This window comes from Poecilia mexicana, unplaced genomic scaffold (genome assembly GCF_051168715.1).
Source record: "Poecilia mexicana isolate PSO_F unplaced genomic scaffold, ASM5116871v1 scaffold_20, whole genome shotgun sequence".
NCBI classification, from domain to species: domain Eukaryota; kingdom Metazoa; phylum Chordata; class Actinopteri; order Cyprinodontiformes; family Poeciliidae; genus Poecilia; species Poecilia mexicana.
In genome coordinates, this window is record NW_028263389.1 from 23,199,468 (window position 1) to 23,218,528 (window position 19,061).

A 19,061-nucleotide genomic window follows, 5' to 3' on the forward strand; every position below is an offset into this window, starting at 1 on the left:
CAAAGTCAATAAATTAAAAGACAAGAACAATAGTAGGTGTTGGAAACAGCTGCAAATCACTAGCTGTGAGCAATTCTCACTCCAACAGACTTCTGTTCAAAAAGCTGCACCATCCTTCATGAAATCCTAAGCCAATACTTTCACGGTCATTAAGGTGTTATTAGTGAGATTTATGCCATCATTTTCTGCATCCACTCCTTCTGAACTGTGTTCCGGTGGTAGCACTGAAAATATTCACAAACTAAAATGAGTGAATGTTGGGCTGCTTTTACATTTTGTAGTTTTCCTGTTTTGTGTTTTTCTTCATGGGGTTTTAATATAAGACTAAATGTGTCTGAACATTTGAGTCTATAAAAACCCAAACTCCATGACTCCAAGTGTGTGAACCAAATCTCTCCCATCAAAGTGTAGCCTTCTTGACCACATGTCATCACATCAGAGTTTACTCTGGAACGGTTTGGGATAATCAACCAGTAATCTGGAATGTTTGATTCCTTTATGCGGCTCTCAGTTTGACTATTCGGTTCATTTATTTACAATAATAAAGTGTTAATATTGGACCATTTTTATGGTTATGGCTTAAAGTTAGTGACAACTCAACATTCAGTTTTTCTGAATAGTAGAATATAATTTAAAGCCATTACAAAAACTAATTTCTAGCAAAAATATCAGCCAACTTAACTATTCTACTATTGACCACATCAGTAGGGTTCAAGTCAGTCCATTTTTCTGGCCAGTTAAGCAAAGTGGCAACAGTCATGTCATTAACCAGGTTTTGGTTCTTAGCTAAGCACTTACTAAAGTGTTGCATCAGGTACTGTAGGAGCAGGTGATAAATGGTTGTGTGCTGTTGTGCTGCAGTTATCCCTGCGGCACAACAGCACACAACCCATATCCAGATGAACTTTACCTCAAGTTTCCACCCCTTTACCCATTTTCCTGTCTGACCACTATCAAATAAAGCTTATTAGAGCCAATATGATCTTAAAAAAAGAACCTTCCTTCTTGGAACCAGAAGATGGACTCTCTAGCCCAGGGGTGGGCAACTCCAGGCCTGGAGGGTCTCCTGCAACTTTTAGATGCGTCTCTACTTCAACACACCTGAGTCAAATAATGAGGTCATTGGCAGGACTCTGGAGAATTTGACTGCATTTAGGAGGTGATTCAGCTGTTGGATTCATGTGTGTTGGACCAGAGAGACGTCTAAGAGTTGCAGGACACCGGCCCTCGAGGACCAGGATTGCCCAGCCCTGCTCTAGCCCATCAAGGTTTCCAGCTCCTCTTGCTTTGGGCAAATCTGGAGTAGGACAGAGTCCACCTTGTGTGCAGAACGTTGAGGCTTCCTGTTGCAGCCGGACCTCAGGAGCCAAAGCTGGATCACATGGCAGGTCAAAACAAAGATTCAGTCAATCTGCCTTGGGATTGCCATTGGGACAATGGTGGTGACTGTGGTAGGAGTTTGTTGGTTCAATTCCTGCTGGGTGCTAGCTAAGCGGGAAAGTGTCCACTTCACTTGGACTCTTGTCCAAGTTAGGTGTCCTTGGGCAAATCACTTAATTTGCCATGTCTTCTAGAAGTGGTCAGATGGCTCGGTGTGTTTGGCAGTCTCGCCTCTGTCAGTGTGCCACAGATCAGCTGTGACTACTATCCAGTAGCTTGCCACCAATGCTTGTCATATTAACGAGTGTGTGAATGTAGTGTGACAATCTTTGCAGTCCTCTGGATTAGCAAAGCACTATGCAAGTACAAGCCATGAAAAACCCTATGAGCTCCAATTTTCTTAGGGGTACACAAGCTCTCTGTCATGATTTTAGACAGAAGGCAATTGAAAAAAATGAATAAAGTTTATTGAACAATCAATAACAGTCAATGGTACTCAGTGCTTTAAATGGCACTTCCCAACACCCTCCACCACATGAAGGTGCCAAGTCAACAGGATGGATCAGTCTTTCACTGTACGGGCTCATGTGATTGGCCAGAAAGTCAAGCAGAGTGTGCAGAAGACTTTCTAATATTGTCCCCTAGCTTGGACAGCATCTTCGTCCATACCTACAAAGTAAATGACTCTGGCCTTCGATCATATTTATGATCTTTTGTATCTGACACAAGCCATACATTATCTTACTTCCTATTAGATCTGACTTTCACATTTCACCTGGTCCTCACAGCTCTACTTTCATCCTTCTTCTCTCCGTACATGTGTCTCTGCCTCTCACTCCTGGCTCCCGTTAAGATAATTAGAGTTCAGTCTGTGTCAGTATGTGGGGTATCCCAGTCTGGATGAAGCCTGATTAGTTTTTAATCATGAAGTGGCACTTGAGTAAACAAGGAAATATTTTCCTTGTCACTCTGGAGAGAAGATGTGAGAGTGTGTATGTGTATGGAAAGGTTTGTGTACAAACCAAATGGATGTCCTTGAGTGCACAACAAACAGACACACGGTAAGTTAATTCACCAGTCAGTCAGCCAGTCAGTAATGTAGTTATTCATTTCTAGCACACCTCGCTAGAAAGTCTTTACATTAGTTAGATGCCTGGAGAATTAGCTTTTCTAGATTTGGATGTCTTTAAAGGTGGACAAACCCAAAACCTGGTTTGATTCCTTCCAATGCAAAAATGATCTGTAATCTGCAAAGTAGGTTCCTTCACGTGATCCTTTACAGTTAGCAGATATAACAAGGTAAATAACTACTATTATGTTTTTTTAAACAAATAGTTCCTCATTAACACAGATAAGGTCAGCTTGGGTTGCTAGGTGATAAGCTGGGTTTTGCTGGAGTTGCTAGGTAACGGGACGGTGCCCATCGATTGTGACTTATCAGGAGATCTTTGAAAAGACTTGTTTTCCAGACACCAAAAAACATTAACTTATTGCCAACTGGGTGTTATCTTTTAAGTTTGTTTGTTGGGTTGTTTGTAAACGCAGTAGAAAACCCAATGGAAGTACAACGGAATAAATAATGTGAGTTTTGCATAATAATAATTAAATGTTGTGTTTGCATACTACAATACAGAACTCCAGTTGTTAGTTAAAAGTTAACAGAAATTTTTACATCAGAGAGTGATGTTCCAAATCAAATGCTGGAGATATTCCACCTGTGAGACCTGCTTAACATTCTCTCACTACAAAGCATTAAGTTCTGGGTCAATCTAATAAGTCCTACTTACCTACCGGGGTTGAAAAACTACCCCAGACTAACCTGGTTCTTGAAAAGGTGCCTGCAGAGGAAGCACACCGTTTCATTCATTCATCTGTGAGGTGAGCCTCACTTGTGTCACTCTCTTCTTACCTATTAAGCATGTAAATTTAAATTATTGCCTATTGTGAACAATGAGAACTTTTAATAGCCTCTTGGGTGGCAATATGTCAGAAAATTAAGTTGAACTTTTTCAGTCCAATGCAGTCACACAGTCAGATTTCTTCTACTGCCAGACAAAGAAGCATCATTGAATCGAGGAAAGCCTCGCACAATGAGGGTAATTGACTCTGGGGTTTGATAAATCAAACTGCAACTCTTTGATGTAGCGTCTCCGTCTCTGGCTGTGCTTTCCTGTGTGCGGTTTGTCACACAGAGCACTATCACACAGGAGAAACAATAACACCAAGCACCATGAAAAGGACAGAGCCCGTGTCCTTAGCAGGTGTGTGTGTGTCTGCGAGTGATAGTTATGTAAAAGCAATCAGTGACCTGTTTAATCTTTCAGAAAGGGAGCCTGCTCATTTCCATAATCAGTATCTCTTTTTCACAGAATCCCCCATGTTCCTGCTGAAGAGTCGTCACTGCTGGCAGTCTAAGTGGGGAGAAGTGACACCACACTTCTTTGGTCCTTTTGCTTTCTTTTGTCCTGGTGATGCCATGATTGAAAGAATTCAAATAGATTATTGAAGCATCTGCTAAAAGTCACTTATTCACACTTCAGAAGTGATCATTTCACTGCAGTGCCTTGCAAAAGCATTTATACCCCTAGAACTGTTCCACATTATGACCACAAACCTATTTATGTTACATATATTATATAATATGACACATGTAATATGTCAGTGGTTCTCAAACTTTTTCTGGGGCTCCACTATAGATTACAAATAGCTGTCTGGTTGAACGATGTGTGTGAAGGGGGTCAGTCGGGGGGAGGATTCTTAGAGACTCCCTTTCTCTAAGGACGGGGTGGGGGATTTGATTCTTTGGAGGGGCAAAATGAATGTACATAGCTGGACATAGACAGCAACATCGGTAGCCTACAAGGTACTTATTAAGCTTAAGGTTCTGTATTGACATTAGCTAGTCATCTTTTAGCTAACATTACCTGCATCCAGCAGCTTTACTCAACTCAGTCGGTTAGTTTGGAGGAAAAACTGTGAAAAGTTCTTTGCGTTTTGCTGCCGTGACTCTAACACACCTGTAGCTCCGCCCAGCAGCAGCAGGTCTCCTTCACAGGTGGAAACCCAGCGCGAGCGTCATAGCGCTCATGTTGCGTTTAAAGGCGGCTCGGAAAAACAGGTTACAACATGTTAACAACGGATTAAACAGTTTTAACTGCTGACAAAAGTGACAGAGGACACAAATATGGGAAGTGTGGAAGCCTCTACTGTATCACATTGACAGAGGAATAACAGAGAGTTGGCCATTCTAAGGTAAAAACCCAGCGCATACAGTGTTCATGTTTTGTTTTTTTGTTTTTAATCCAGACGACTTTCCCCCCTCCCCCTTGCAATGGCACGGCGCCCCCCCTAGGGGCCGCGCCCCACAGTTTGGGAACCTCTGTAATATGTTATATTACATGTGTCTTCACATCACTATGAAAATGTGCTACTAGTGAATAGTCTGCTGTTGTGTTAAATTTAACTTCATTATGAATCCAGATCTTCTGTGTAGGCCTGAGGTTTGTTACAAATCATTAGAGAATGAAGACCAAGGAACACAACAGGCATGTCAGATCAACATGGTTTGTAATTACGTGAATGATGTCATAATACCAGGATAAAATTAACATAAAACAAAAATAAAGTCATAATATTATCTTAATGTTTAATAGAATGAGAATAAAGTAATAGTAATATGACAATAAGTTCCCACACTGAAAGAAATAACTCTTTGGATTAACATAAAAAAATCATGGAAAGATTTTCCACCTGATTACTTTGCTTTATTTCAGCACTATGTAATTATGTTACTCCAATTTAAAGCCAATGTGTTGGCTCAACTTAACTTTTGTGGTTGATTCAACTTATTTACTTTAGTTGGACCCAATGTAATTTAATAGAACCAGACCAACTTATTTAACAGTGATACCTTCACACTACTTAATTAAGTTGATCCAACTCATGAAAATTAAGTTAGCTGAACAAACATGCTTCATGCTGAAAGAAAGCTATATAATCGTGTGGAAAATCTTTCCATGATTGAATTATGTTAATTCAAAGACATTTTCTTAAGTGCTATTAAGTGAAGTGTTTTAAGACCACACTGAAAGAAGAAAGAACACTCAACAATGAGAAAAAGTACAACATGAACTGTATTTTCAAAATTGTTATCCATTTTCTTTTTACACAGCACAAAAAACAGCTGAGTTGAAAGTTGAAATAAACAACAAAAGGTCAGTTTTGTTTTTTCAGAAAAAAACTGGGCTGTGTTTAGCATAGATCAAATTCTTAACATAAAAAGTGTCAGTAAATTCGCTCAACTTTGCGAACTGTAACAGTTAAAATTTAGTTTTCGACTGCGGTCTTTGGAAAAACATGTAAAGATAGATTGCTCAAGTTGTTCATCACTTCCACTCCGTCCAGGAGAATCCCAACATCCTCAATGGCATCGCCAGGCTCTGCACTCTCCGGTCGGATAACAGATTCCACAGACGGTCTCGGCCATTTGTGCACCTTGATGATGGGAACATGGGTGGGGTATTTGGGAGGGAGAGATTTCACATCTCATTAAATAAAAAAATAACTTTACACTTATTTGGCTGACTCACCAACAGCTAAGGTCCATCAAAGACCTGTCTGTGTTAATTGTGAGTCCAGTGGTAAGATTTCCCATTTAGAAAAGGTACCATATTTTCTACATTTTCACAAAAATCGTCTTATAATCCGGTGCACCTTGTGGTGCGGAAAATATGGTATATTGTCTCATATGGAAAAACATGAAGAGAAGGGATGAATCCCAAATAGGCCCCATATTCCATGGCCTGTTCTCCTCAATTGAAATGACAGTCTGAGGATCCACCACACAGACTGTCATTCCAAACCAGTCCTACTTATGTGCAAACAAAGCCCTGACTCTGTACACAAAAAAAACATCTTATACATGAAGAACCTGTCTTATTTCCTGGATGGAGGAAATGTCATGACTATGTGTGGTAGTTATTTCCAAATAGATCTGTACTAACATCTTAGGTAAAGTTACTTAATATTTTTGTCTGCGTATGAAACAATGCTGTTAGAAAAAAAGGCTAAATAAAACAGGCCAAAGATCTTTTTGTGGAGTTTAACTCACCTAAAAATCCTCATTTTAAACCCACTTAACAATAACTGTAATTATATCAATCTTACTAATGATTATCCTTTTCTGTGGGAGAAATCTAAAAGCATCTCAAAAGTCAAATTAAAATTGAATGTACCCAAGTGAAAAAAAAAGAAGAGTTTTAATGATCTTCTCTTACTTTAAATTTGTTGGTAATTCACAGGAAGTCCAGTTAACTCCAACTATCATCACCTCTTTTGTGGACACAAAGATAAATTAACATACCATGTACTCTTTCTCCAGCTTCTCTGGATCTTCATTCAGGTATGCACACAGGCCTTTTAGGATCCACCCTCGTCTGACTTCAGCCGTGTTTTCCTAAATATGCAGATCAGAAAACAATGAGAACAACCGCAAAAATCCAGCAGTATACTATAGGGTCACACACTTGAAAACTTAGCTACATTCAAAGGAAGTCACAACGAAAGTGATCAGTGGCTTGCAGCCTATTTGAAAGATCTTTAAAATAGTTATTCTCCTTTCATTATGCCATGACTAAAATTAAGTTTAACATTTTATTTAAACTTCTAACTGAAGCTGTCACCTAAGAAATATTTATGTCTGAAACAAGGGTACAGTATAGGGGGATATACTGTGAAAAATCTATTTCCTCTGCCTTCTCCCAGTGCTAGAAACAACCAGTCAGTGGCAGGAGAGTTTTAGTGCGGTCAATCCCAATCTCATGTTGCTGCTCATCCTTCTTCCCCCTTGCTCTGTACTATTCTGTAGCTAGCACAGGGCTGATAGCAGCTCATATCTACTAGACAGAGAGAGACAACACTCCTTACAGTTCCACATCCCCACGCAAATAAAGACAAATAAAACTGACTTGCCAAATACAAGTTTAGCTGAACCCTTATAATCGCTCTAACACTAGATTCAGTCATTTTAGATCTGGCAAAACTTACCATTAGCCACTGCAATCTAAAACTTGATGGCCGATGACCCCCTTCACCAGTGCTTATGTAGGTGGATAACAGACAGGTGATGTTCTGAAGGAGATCAGATTTTCAAACATTAAAATATGTAATTCACCGTGAGCAGAGTTGTATCTGAACTTTCAAACTTTTAGTACAAGTCTCTTGAATGCATCATGAATCAATCAATCAAATTTTATTTGTACAGCACATTTCAGCAGAAAGGCATTTCAAAGTGCTTTACATAATTAAAAACAGAAACACAGAGTCATGCAACATTTAATAAACAGTGAAACAGATAAAAAGTAAAGCCAAAAACATTAAAAACATTGAAGACATTAAAACCGCACTAAGCCTAATTTAGCTAAGCAACTCTAAACAGGTGGGTTTTAAGTTGAGATTTAAAGGCACCCAGTGTTTCAGCTGTTCTGAAACTGAATATAACCACTGGGCACATGCAAGCATGTATGTGCAGAACAGTGGTGACTTGAACATGGTAGAAAGCAATACAAATATAAAACATAAAAATCAAAACCTCAACATTTCAAAATTAAACCGATAAACTTAAAAATTGTTTTTGAACTACAATTATTTGTGGAAAAACAAGTACAATAACAAAATACATCTTTAGAGCAGAGGAATATATGTATTTAAAAAAAGAAAGCCTGTTCATGGACTAATAGGAATAATGGACAATCCTCTGAGTGTTTCAGCCAGAAAACAATACTAGAAATCCATAGTTAGCAGGTGGACATTTATGTGGACATTGCAAGCACATTTAAAGCTCTAACAGCAAAGGTCTCCGCAGGTTCCTCTGACTCAAATTTAATACTTTTGTGGCGGGAGCAGTGTGATAAAAATTGGGAACTTAAGTTTAAAAACAATATTTTAATAATTGGTTGCAACAGCTCCACTAAAAAGTTACCTTTAAGGCACACAGACCCGCTACAGATGAGGCTTGAGACAATCTCACAATGTAACAATTTTTATTTATTCCACAATTGTTGTTTAATCAAAAACACTAGTCTAAAACCACTCGCACATTAAAAGTCAGTGTTGCGCAACTCAGGGACAGGAGTGCAGTTTGGGGTAGTGTCCTAAAAGAAAAACACAGCAAACAAAACAAAAGAAAATCGTGCACCAAACCAAAAGGAGTACCACCACCCGGAAAGTCCACCACCAACACCACGAGCTGGCCGTTCCTGTCCAAAAAATATAAAGGAAAGATACATTCAAATTACAAACAATACAATTATGCGGTTCAGCCCACAATCAATCAAGCAGCAATAGTCCAAATTAAGAGTCAGTCCGGGGAGAAACCGATCCGCTGTAGCAGACGCCACTCAGAGCGGCGGTAGAAAGATAGTCCAAGCTGATCACCAATCAGCCCAAATCAGCCACACTGGACGAGTAGGAGCCAGCTTTACGCCGACCAGGACGGCGGGCATGAAGCCAGCAAACAGGACGACAGGTAGGCAGTCGACAGGTTATCCAGTTGACAGGCGGACCGTCGGTCGAGGACAACCAGAACAGCGGGCAAACAGCCGGCCAAGGACAAACAGCCGCGGCTATCAAAAATAAATGTTAGAAATGGAATCTAAAAGCATCCAAACTCCAGCACTTCACCTACCACTGAGCTCTTTATGTAGTGCCTCTAAAAGGAAGGAGGAAACGTGGAGCTTGTACAGGCGGCGGCGATCAGAGCGTCGTTAAGCGCATCGTTTGCGCACACGCATTAATTTGCAGCTGTTATACAGAAAATGTAAATAAATCACAAGTAATAAGCTGGCAGGTGAAGCCTGCCTTACCTAGCGTGCAGCACCAACAAACACCGAGGTCTGAACCGGAAGGAAAACAACGTCATGTCAACCAGGTGAGGGAGGGTCCTTTATATACAGGCAGGCAGCGCCACAACCAATTAGATTTAGGCACTTGTGTGGTGCGTTCAAAGGCCACAGGCATACTGCCACACTTTTTATTATTAATAAGTGAAGAATCTGTATTACGATAGAAAGCCACAAAAGTGTGTGTGTATCCAATGTCCACTCTGCATTTACCTACATAATAACAGTACTGAAATAAAATAATAATAAAAAAAAACATTTAAATAGACTTATGTTTGGCCCCAGTGTTTAAAATCCACTAAACCTCAGACTTCAGAGTTTGTATGGCACCAGATGCTGAATTTACATCAGTCCAACTTTTTTCCAGGGAGTTTTAACAACCTGAGGAGGAGCAAAACTGTGACATTTATGGGGTCCGTTTTTTGTCTTGACAGCAGCTTTGTGACCCTTACACTGCTTCATGTGATGTTAGCATGATTTGAGTACATCAATTACATAGAAATGTGACTGAACATAGAAAAAAATGTTTTTTTAAAAAGTCTGATGATTTTATTTGCATCTTTTTATTTCGATTTTTATTTTGATTTAGACGGATGAAAATAGACTGAATCTTACCTTTTTCAAATTAAGCAGATCCAAATCAGGAATCTTCCCGCTTCTCTTGAAAGAACAGTTTGAAGTTTTCCCAGACACAAGATCTCGCGTGATCTCGCTAGCATCTCGCGGGATCTTCCGTAATTTCGCTAGCATCTCGCGTGATCTTCCGTAATCTCGCCAGTGTCTCGCGTGATCTCCGGGTCTCGCTAGACCTTATTCGATTAGTCCTACTAAATTGAATCACGTTGTCTCAACTTGAATACATTTTATTAACGCTAGGTTGTTGAATCTTATGTTTATTTGACGTGATTTTGTCATATTTGCCTTTGAAACATAAAATAATTCTGTTAAACATGTTATTTTTTATAAATGCAATAACCACTTCAATTCAGTTGTGCTTTGACACAAGCATGGAGCAAGCAGGAAATGGTGCAAATGTTAGAAAAACGCTGATTAATTACCAGCTAACCATCACTTCATGTGATGTTAACACATGTTAGCCACTGACATGAGTACATCAATTACATAGAAACGTAACCAAACATAGCAACACTGATATGTGCACAATCCTGCCAGGAAAATTTAGTATTCTCTTCTTCTTCTTCTTCTTCTTGTGTTTATTGGCGGTTGGCAACAAACTTACTAGTAGCATTACCGCCACTTACTGGTATGGAGTGTGGCTCGCGTTGGTCTAACGCTCTCTCTGTATATATATACCTATATATACTCATACATACACCCATCCACACATTAACTCTTATGTCTACTCTATCAAATTCTACTGAATATCTTAGTTTTCTTTAAGAATCTAATAACTATTTGTATATGTTTGCTCTCCAAACTCTTCCTCAAAATATCTATTAAAATAAACTTTTCCTTAATACTTTCAAACTCTTTTTTCATACATCTTCTCTCTCTTTCGTATTTATCACATTCTAGAATAACATGTTCTACTGTTTCCCATTCTCCACAATACTCACATTTACCAGTTGCATGCTTTTGAATTTTAAAAAGTGAGTAGTTAAGTCCTGTATGCCCAAATCTTATCCTGGTTATCACTCTTTCCTCTTTTCTATTTCTTTTACCCTTTCTTCTTTCTTCAACCTTCTTCTGAATTTTATAATACCATCTTCCTGTTATTTCTTCATCCCACCTTTTCTGCCACTTTTCCATCAGTTTTTCCTTGACCATACTCTTTCCTTCAGCTTTACTTGTTTTAACTTTAATGCTAATTGGATTTTGAATTGCCCCTTTTGCTATTTCATCTGCCCTCTCATTTCCTTCTATTCCAATATGTGCTGGAACCCATACAAAAGTAACTATCACACCCATATTTTTTATTCTATATAATGTGTGAAATATTTCTAATAAAATGTCCATTCTACTATCCAATTGCTTGTTTTTAATACTTAATAATGCAGATCTTGAATCTGAACAGATTATTGTTTTTAATGGTTTTATCTCTTCTACCCATTGTAAGGACAATAAAATTGCCATCATTTCTCCTGTGTATACTGATAATCCGTCTGTAATTCGTTTTCCTATACTTATATTGAATTCTGGTACTACAAACGCTATTCCTACTTTTCCAGTTATTTTTGATGCATCTGAATAGATTTGAATATACTGATAGTAATTGTTTAAATGTACCTGTACTGAACTACTATCAATGATGAAAGATTTATCCTGTTTCTTTTCCATGATTGTCATATCTACTGTTGCTTCTGGTAAAATCCATGGTGGTATTACTGATGTTGGTGTTGTATGACTAATTTCCAGACTATTCATGTTAAATTCTTTTATTTTGTTTTCAATTGTCCATCTAAGACTCCCCATTTCTTTTGTTTCTTTTTCCCAACATGGTTTTAAAATTTCCATAGCTGGATGATCTGAATTATTGCTTTGCAAATTTAACCAATAATTTAATTCCAACCTTAATCTTCTTAATTTTAATGGCATTTCTCCCATCTCTACTTCCATTGCTGCCCTTGGTGTGGTTTTAAATGCTCCAGAACACAATCTTAATGCTTGATGTTGTATTACATCTAATTTAGCCAAATGTACTTTTGCTGCTGAACCGTAAACAATACAACCAAAATCTATGTTAGCTCTTATCATACCTGTATAAACCTGTTTCAAAGATTGCCTATCTGCTCCCCAATCATTGCCAACCAAGCATCTCAAAATATTTAAAATTTTCTTACTTTTATCAACAACTTTCTGAATATGTACATTCCATTTTAGTTTATCATCAAACCATAATCCTAGAAACTTAATACATTTTACTTGCTCTAACTCTTGACTATATAATTTTAATTTTACTTCCCTGTTTATTTTTTTCCTAGTAAATACCATTACTTTTGTTTTTTCAACCGAAAACTTAACTCCCCATTGCCATGCCCATCTCTCTAGCTCATTAATAACATCTTGTAATTTTTTAACAATGAAATCTAAATTCTTCCCTCTTTTCCAAACCGCTCCATCATCCGCAAAGAGTGAACATCCCATTTCTTTATCAATACCTTTAAAAATATCATTTATCATAATAGAGAACAATAACGGACTTATTATACTCCCCTGTGGTGTACCATTCTCTACTCTATATACTCCTGATGTTACTTCACCGATTCTAACTTGAATTTTCCTATTTATTAAAAAGTCTCTAATCCATTGATATATCTTTCCTTTAATGCCCAACCTATATAATTCAATTAATAATCCCTCTACCCACATCATATCATACGCTTTTTCTATATCAAAAAATATTGCCACCACATTTTCTTTATTTACTTGTGCCTTTCTAATTTCATGCTCTAGACATAATGTTGGATCATTAGTACTCCTCCCTTTTCGAAATCCACTTTGATAATTTACTATATACCCCTTGCTATTTAAATAATATACTAGTCTATTGTTAATCATTTTTTCCATTATTTTACACAAATTTGATGTTAAAGCTATTGGTCTATAATTTTCTGGTATTGATTTATCTTTCCCTGGTTTTGCTATTGGTACTATAATTGATTCTTTCCATTCCATTGGTAATTTCCCCTCCTCCCAAATTTTATTATATAATTTCAATATTATCTCTTTAGATTTTTCACTGAGCTGACTTATCATTCTATACCATATTTTATCTTTACCTGGTGCTGTATTTTTAAGTTTTGTAAATGTAGAGTTCAATTCAGCTTTTGTGAATTCAACATTTAACAAGTTATTTGCTTCTTCTTCATTCCGCAACACATCTTTATATTTGAGTTTTGTATTTTCTCTTCCTTTTCTACCCTCCTCACTAATATTGTCTGAACTGTGGATTTTACTGAATGCTCTTGCCAATATTTCTACTTTATCATCATCTTTAATTATATTTATATTATCTACTTTTAATATAGGATATTCAAATTCTCTTTTAATGCCATTCATTCTTCTAATCATTCTCCAAATTTTTTCTATTTTTGTTTCCTTCCCTATTGTGCTACAAAAATTTCTCCAGTATTCTCTTTTAGCATTCTTAATTATTCTCCTTACCATAGCTTGCTATTTAGTATTCTCTAAACTGCAGCTGGCATTTTCCTGGCACGAAAAACAATCATCTCGCAGGGCCTCGTGTGATTTCCCATGATCTCGCGGGACCTGCCGTGATCTCGCTCGTCGCCTCCAGCACAAGATCAGTCTGACTATAATGAATCGTGTTATCTCAACATGATTCAATTTCATAAACGTTAAGTTGATGAATTTCTTGTTTGTTCAACATGATTTTATCACATTTTTGTTTAAAACATGAAATTATTGTGTTAAAAGTACATGATATTCTTTTATTAATGTAATAACCCCCTAAGTTCATTTTTTTGAGTGCACATGAAACTGTGTCGAAAAAAGAAATGTTGAGCATCTTGTGAAGTTAAACTTGGTTTTAAAAATAAGGAACTACGTTGAACTTCATCAATGGCATCTAATTATTATCAGTAGCAGGACTTTGAAAGAACCACATGGACTTGTTGAGCTGGTCACCTCAGATACTGATAACCTCATTTCTCTTCAAAGTTACTATTTTCTCTAAATTGTACAACTTTCTTCTGGTAAATTTATGTCTCTATTTTGTTGCAATATTATGACCGTTTTCCTAATTAAAAAAAGGAATGTCTTAGTCTGGTCCTAACACTCTGGTCTGATCTGATCCTTTTCCACATGTTTGTATGGCTTCTGTGAAATTTTGAGTGAAACCTTCTTAAGGCTTTCTTTTAACAATGGCTTTTTCTTGCCACTCTTCCATGACAACAGGATTTGTGGAGTCTTCAACAAATTGTTTTCCTGTTGACAAATTTTTCCGACTGGAAAAAGGGGGTGGAGGGTTAGCTGATGGAGCTCTGTTTGTTGAGATGAGGGGGTGAAGATGAAGCATTCTCCACCTCCACCACCTCATTACCAGTACTCAGAAACATTCCTTCATATTTCAGGCTTTTTTCAATGAACTAAAGTCCTTGGAATCTGCATTTTAGATTCAAAGGTAAAGCAATATGTTGGCTCATGTTAGCTTTACCATTAGCCAAATCTAACAGTTACCAAGGTGAGTATTTGTGTGTGTATGAATAAAGAGGAGATTACTGCAGTGATATAAATGTTGAATGTTGGTGTGAGCCAGTTGTTTGCGTGTGTGTGTGTGTGTGCGCGTTTGTTTGTAATACCTTGTGGGGACGATTTTCCTGACATATACTACGTTGTGGGGACCAATCGCTCCTTGTGTGTGTGTGTGTGTCTGTGTGTGTGTGTGTGTGTGTGTGTGTGTGTGTGTGTGTGTGTGTGTGTGTGCGTGTGTGTGCTGGTACTGGCTCTGCCGTTCCTGTGCACGACTCACAGATGGGTTGGATACGGAGGCTAGGCACAGAGGGGCTGGCTGAGCTGCATACCATATCAGCCAATAGCATCATTACTCACAATTAGACCCTAAGCAGATTAAAGAACTCCAAGCAGCCAACCAGGCAGCCGCACAGAGACAATCAAACTGCTTTCAATACTGACCCTTTTCAGCACCTTTTTGTTTTGTGTGTTTTTTTATTTTTCCAAACGTGTTGCTTCTTTGAGTCAAATCCTCACGTCATTATGCTGGCACTTTATCATTTTAATGTGTTGACATTTTATTCATTAGATTCACTAAGATAAGCGCTGAATGTACCCATCCTTGAAGTTCTTCTATTTGTGTTTGGTACACAAACGCCCCAGCTGAAACCCTCTTGGTGTTACTTCCATCAGGGGAGGCTGGCAGTTTGGTTGTGCCTGAACCCGACAGTAATTTCAATCAGTCATCCAGATGGTAAAATAATTTAGTCAAGGTTTATTGCAAACCAGAGACAGTGCACACCACAAAGCACAACAGCAAATGTCAACAGATTCCTCCTGAATTTTGTTTTTGTATTCACTGTGTGGCAGGATGGTTCCTGTTTGGTTCATGTGAGTTTTAAACAGGCCAAAAGAACCAACATTGAAAATCATTCAAGATGTGTAACATACAGTTGGTGGTCATTTAATTTAGATTTTGTTGTAAAATGTGACTTGAATGGAATAAGAAACCGACTTCTGCTTTACATACACATGATATTTTAGAATCACAATATGTGTCTGTAAGATAAAACATATTTCCCCTCCGACTTCCCACCTTTATGTGTTTCAGAATGCCTATTTGACGATTGTTTTTTCTTTATGTCCAATTTTAAAAAAGAAACAAAAAATTGAATCTCAGAAGCTCTGACCCAGGCCTAAGGCCACTTTACCAGTGTTGTAGTACTCGAGAACGGTCTTGGTCTCGATACCGGTCTCGAGACCATTTTTTGATGGTCTCGGTCTCTTCTCGGACTCGACCGCATTTGGTCTCGGTCTTGTCTCGGTCTCGGACGCTGAGGACTCGGCATTTTATTTCAAGACCAGTCGAGACGCAACTGTTAAAATATCACTAAACATACAGCACACTATCTAGTTTATTTGTTAACATCTTTGTTTTCAGTGGATGCAAAACACACCGATTAAAATCCAACCAATAATGTGACTTGCCAAATACGTGTTTCTGTTTCTCTCCCCTCCCCCTCCCCACCTTTCACTTGCACGCGGCGCTCTGAGACAGGCGCAGTGGTTTCCTCTCAGCGGCATAAGATGTTTAATCGTCAGTAATATAATAGCGCTGCATAAATCATAAGAAATCCGATGGCCACAGCTAGCTCAACATCCAGGCAGTTTCACAGACGGTGGGGACAACGTCTTCCTTTTTTCGTCACTTAGAAAATTAGCTCAAAGAAAGGTAAGCTCCGTTGACGTGATGTTAGCAAAGCTAGCTGTACAGAGACACATAAGCATTTGTGATGAAAAAAGTTGTCACTCACTGCGCTGAATTATTGTGCGGAGGTGTTGACTGACTTGTTGCATATCTGGGACAACGCTGTGTCCAAAAGTCTGCAATATAGTGATGTGACATTCAGGAACAGTACGATTCATCTGCTCGTCTCTGTGCTTATTAGATAGGACTGGAGTGTCACTGAGAGTCGTTCTATGGACTCTTTGCACCTCAGCTTCCGCGTTTGGGGAAAAGCGGCTCGATTGTTTCCGATCTATTGAAAATGGCCTTTTACAATAGGTGCTTTCAGGGCTTGGCCAAGGTTTGTACATCAATCCGAAGCCCCAACAAGTAAGCTGGAGAAAGGTTTTAAGATGTATGCCTCGTTATACATTTAGTGATACGAAGGTGAGTTTTACTTAAACTTTGTGGCTAACAAATAGCTAGAATATTGCCTACTAGCTGATGCTAGTAGGCAATATTCTCGGACATTGTTCTTGTAAAAATGTGCTATTTAAGTATCTAAACATTCTAACGGACAATATTTTTACTGTGTGTTTATTGTCGTTAGTGTGAGACTAAAGGGGTTCGGTTACGGTTCGGGCTTTTTACTTCTGAAGCACGACGAAGCTCAACAAGCCTCATAGTTTAACAGTAGCGCAGCTCTGGTGTCAGAGATCTGGTTCAGCTGTTCAGGTTCAAAGTTGCTGCTTTTAGAAAAATATGACCGCGTTGCTTCATGTCTCCGTGTTATTTCGTTTTATTACCTTTGCATGTTTCTTGTGAAGAGCTCAGATAGGACGGTGTTTACAGCAGGATGTACAGGCGGATCAGTTGCTTGGCTGTCTGGCTCTGGTCTGCTCTCTCGTTCCCATAAACTCACTTTTTCAGGCTGAATACAGAAGTGATTCCATGGAAATAACTCAGAGAGGCTCCTTTATTTATCATCCGTATCCCTGGTATTTTTAGGCTGATCCGGAGTGAAGTGAAGGCTGCAAACTTTGTGTTGTGCAGCGTTAGCTTTAACTGGTAGTGACAAATATTTACAAGCCACCATCTTCTTAATTCAGGATCGCTTGGAAATTAATGAAAACTTAAAAGCTCATATTAGGAAGACAACAACGTTCATAGTGTTGCGTTTTTTGCATCTGAAATACGACTTAGTCTTTTCTACAAGTCATGGTAACTCAAAGCGGAAACAAGTGAGCCGCATTAGCTCCTGGAGATGTAACGTCAACGCCGTAGGTGCAAAGAGCCCATTAGATTACCATACGCTGCCAGAATAGCATACATGCAGTGAGTACCATGCCTGCGCATTAAGAAGTCCGACAGTCAGAGGAGTTGTCAGCTCACCATACACAAGTTATGATGAAAATAAGTCATTAAATTGTTTTCCATGATAACTATATAGATATACATGCATTGTTTTTTCAAATTGTATTTAAAGCAGGGTCTGGTTGCAGCTGGAGTCAGCTACAACACACGCCCCATGTAAAACTCATTAACCTACTTAACCGCTAAGTCAAGATGCCATTCAACTGTTAATAAAGTGTATGATGATCTACGTCATGATTCTATGTTGCTAATTAAATAAATTATATAGTAAAGACGTGTCTGACAGATATAGCCGTGAGTTTGTGCTAAGCGTATGACGATCTGACAGCATATGCTGACCTGACAGAACACTCTTCTTTGTTCTTGTAATCCCCTGCGTACACTGCAGCAGCTATCATTATTTTATTTAATTATGTACATTGATATTTTTTAATTAACAAATAAATAAAACAAGAACGAAAGAGCACGCAGAGCATGCACATTGCTCTTTGATTGTTTTCGGTCAAAGTGGCAGCTGTAATGGTAGTCTGCCATGGTGTCAGACTACCTGGTTTCATGTAGTGGGAGAGAGGGTGAGAACAGTTACGGTGAGCGTCTTGTGAGTGGTTACTTCTTGCTTGTTGCTCCTTGGTCAGTGTTCATAGTTGAGCGTTATTTACCGTCAGGGCATTGCCTCAATTGCTATGTTTAATGGTGCAGACAGTGGTGGTTTCTGACATGAGCAACATGGACAAACACCCAGGGCGTTATCTTTTTAAGGATTGCACGAGACCACCGCGGATTGTAGCACAGAGATGGAAGCAAAATTAATATTGATTAATTTTATTAAGTATTTAATATCTAGGTGTTTTTATGTGAATATGGATCTTTCAGATCAATTTGAGAAGTAATTTTGATCATATGTCATATTTTATAGTATCATGTAGCGTGGGGCGCTGGTCTTGGTCTTGACTCGGTCTCGACTCCCCTCGGTCTTGGTCTCGACTTGGTCTTGGACCCTAAAAGTCTTGGTCTTGTCTTGGTCTCGGGTTAGGTGGTCTTGAACACAACACTGCACTTTACATTCTATTGGTCAGAATTTGCAAAACAGCCAATCTAGAAGCCTCATTCAGTTTCCTTGGCACTGATTGGCTGTATATCCAAAACCTGAGATAAGAAAGATTGTAAATATTGTTTTCTGCAATAGTGTGAAGATGCTATTGATTCATATTAAGGTACATTTGGGGTTTGAAAACTTAAAAGAGGCACTTTTAAAAATTCTCAAGTATTCACAGATTTCAGCTGCCAACACATAGAAAATGATATCAATCAAACCACTTCCAATTTTTGGTGCTTTGCCGTCTGGTAATCACTTTGCATCATTTTAGTTCCACTTTATAAACCAGAGATAAACTTATCAGATGTTCAGGGACCGAATTTGTATCCAACTTGCGTAACTGAACTTAGCCAGTTCGGATTTCTCTTGTCAAACAAAATCTAACAACTGAAAGTTTTTTCTCTGTGGATGAAACTACAATTTAAGACATCCA

At 38.4% G+C, this 19,061-nt stretch overlaps 1 long non-coding RNA gene across 1 annotated transcript; it reads right to left on the reverse strand.

The window, feature by feature from the left end:
* Positions 1-5,495: 5,495 nt before the first annotated feature.
* On the reverse strand, positions 5,496-10,018 carry LOC148153483 (uncharacterized). The gene is made up of 4 exons (XR_015761615.1): positions 9,894-10,018; positions 7,426-7,509; positions 6,743-6,835; positions 5,496-5,874 (listed from the first exon to the last, which is right to left on the reverse strand). It is a non-coding gene; the product is annotated as an uncharacterized LOC148153483 (long non-coding RNA).
* Between the last annotated feature and the right edge of the window lie 9,043 nt (positions 10,019-19,061).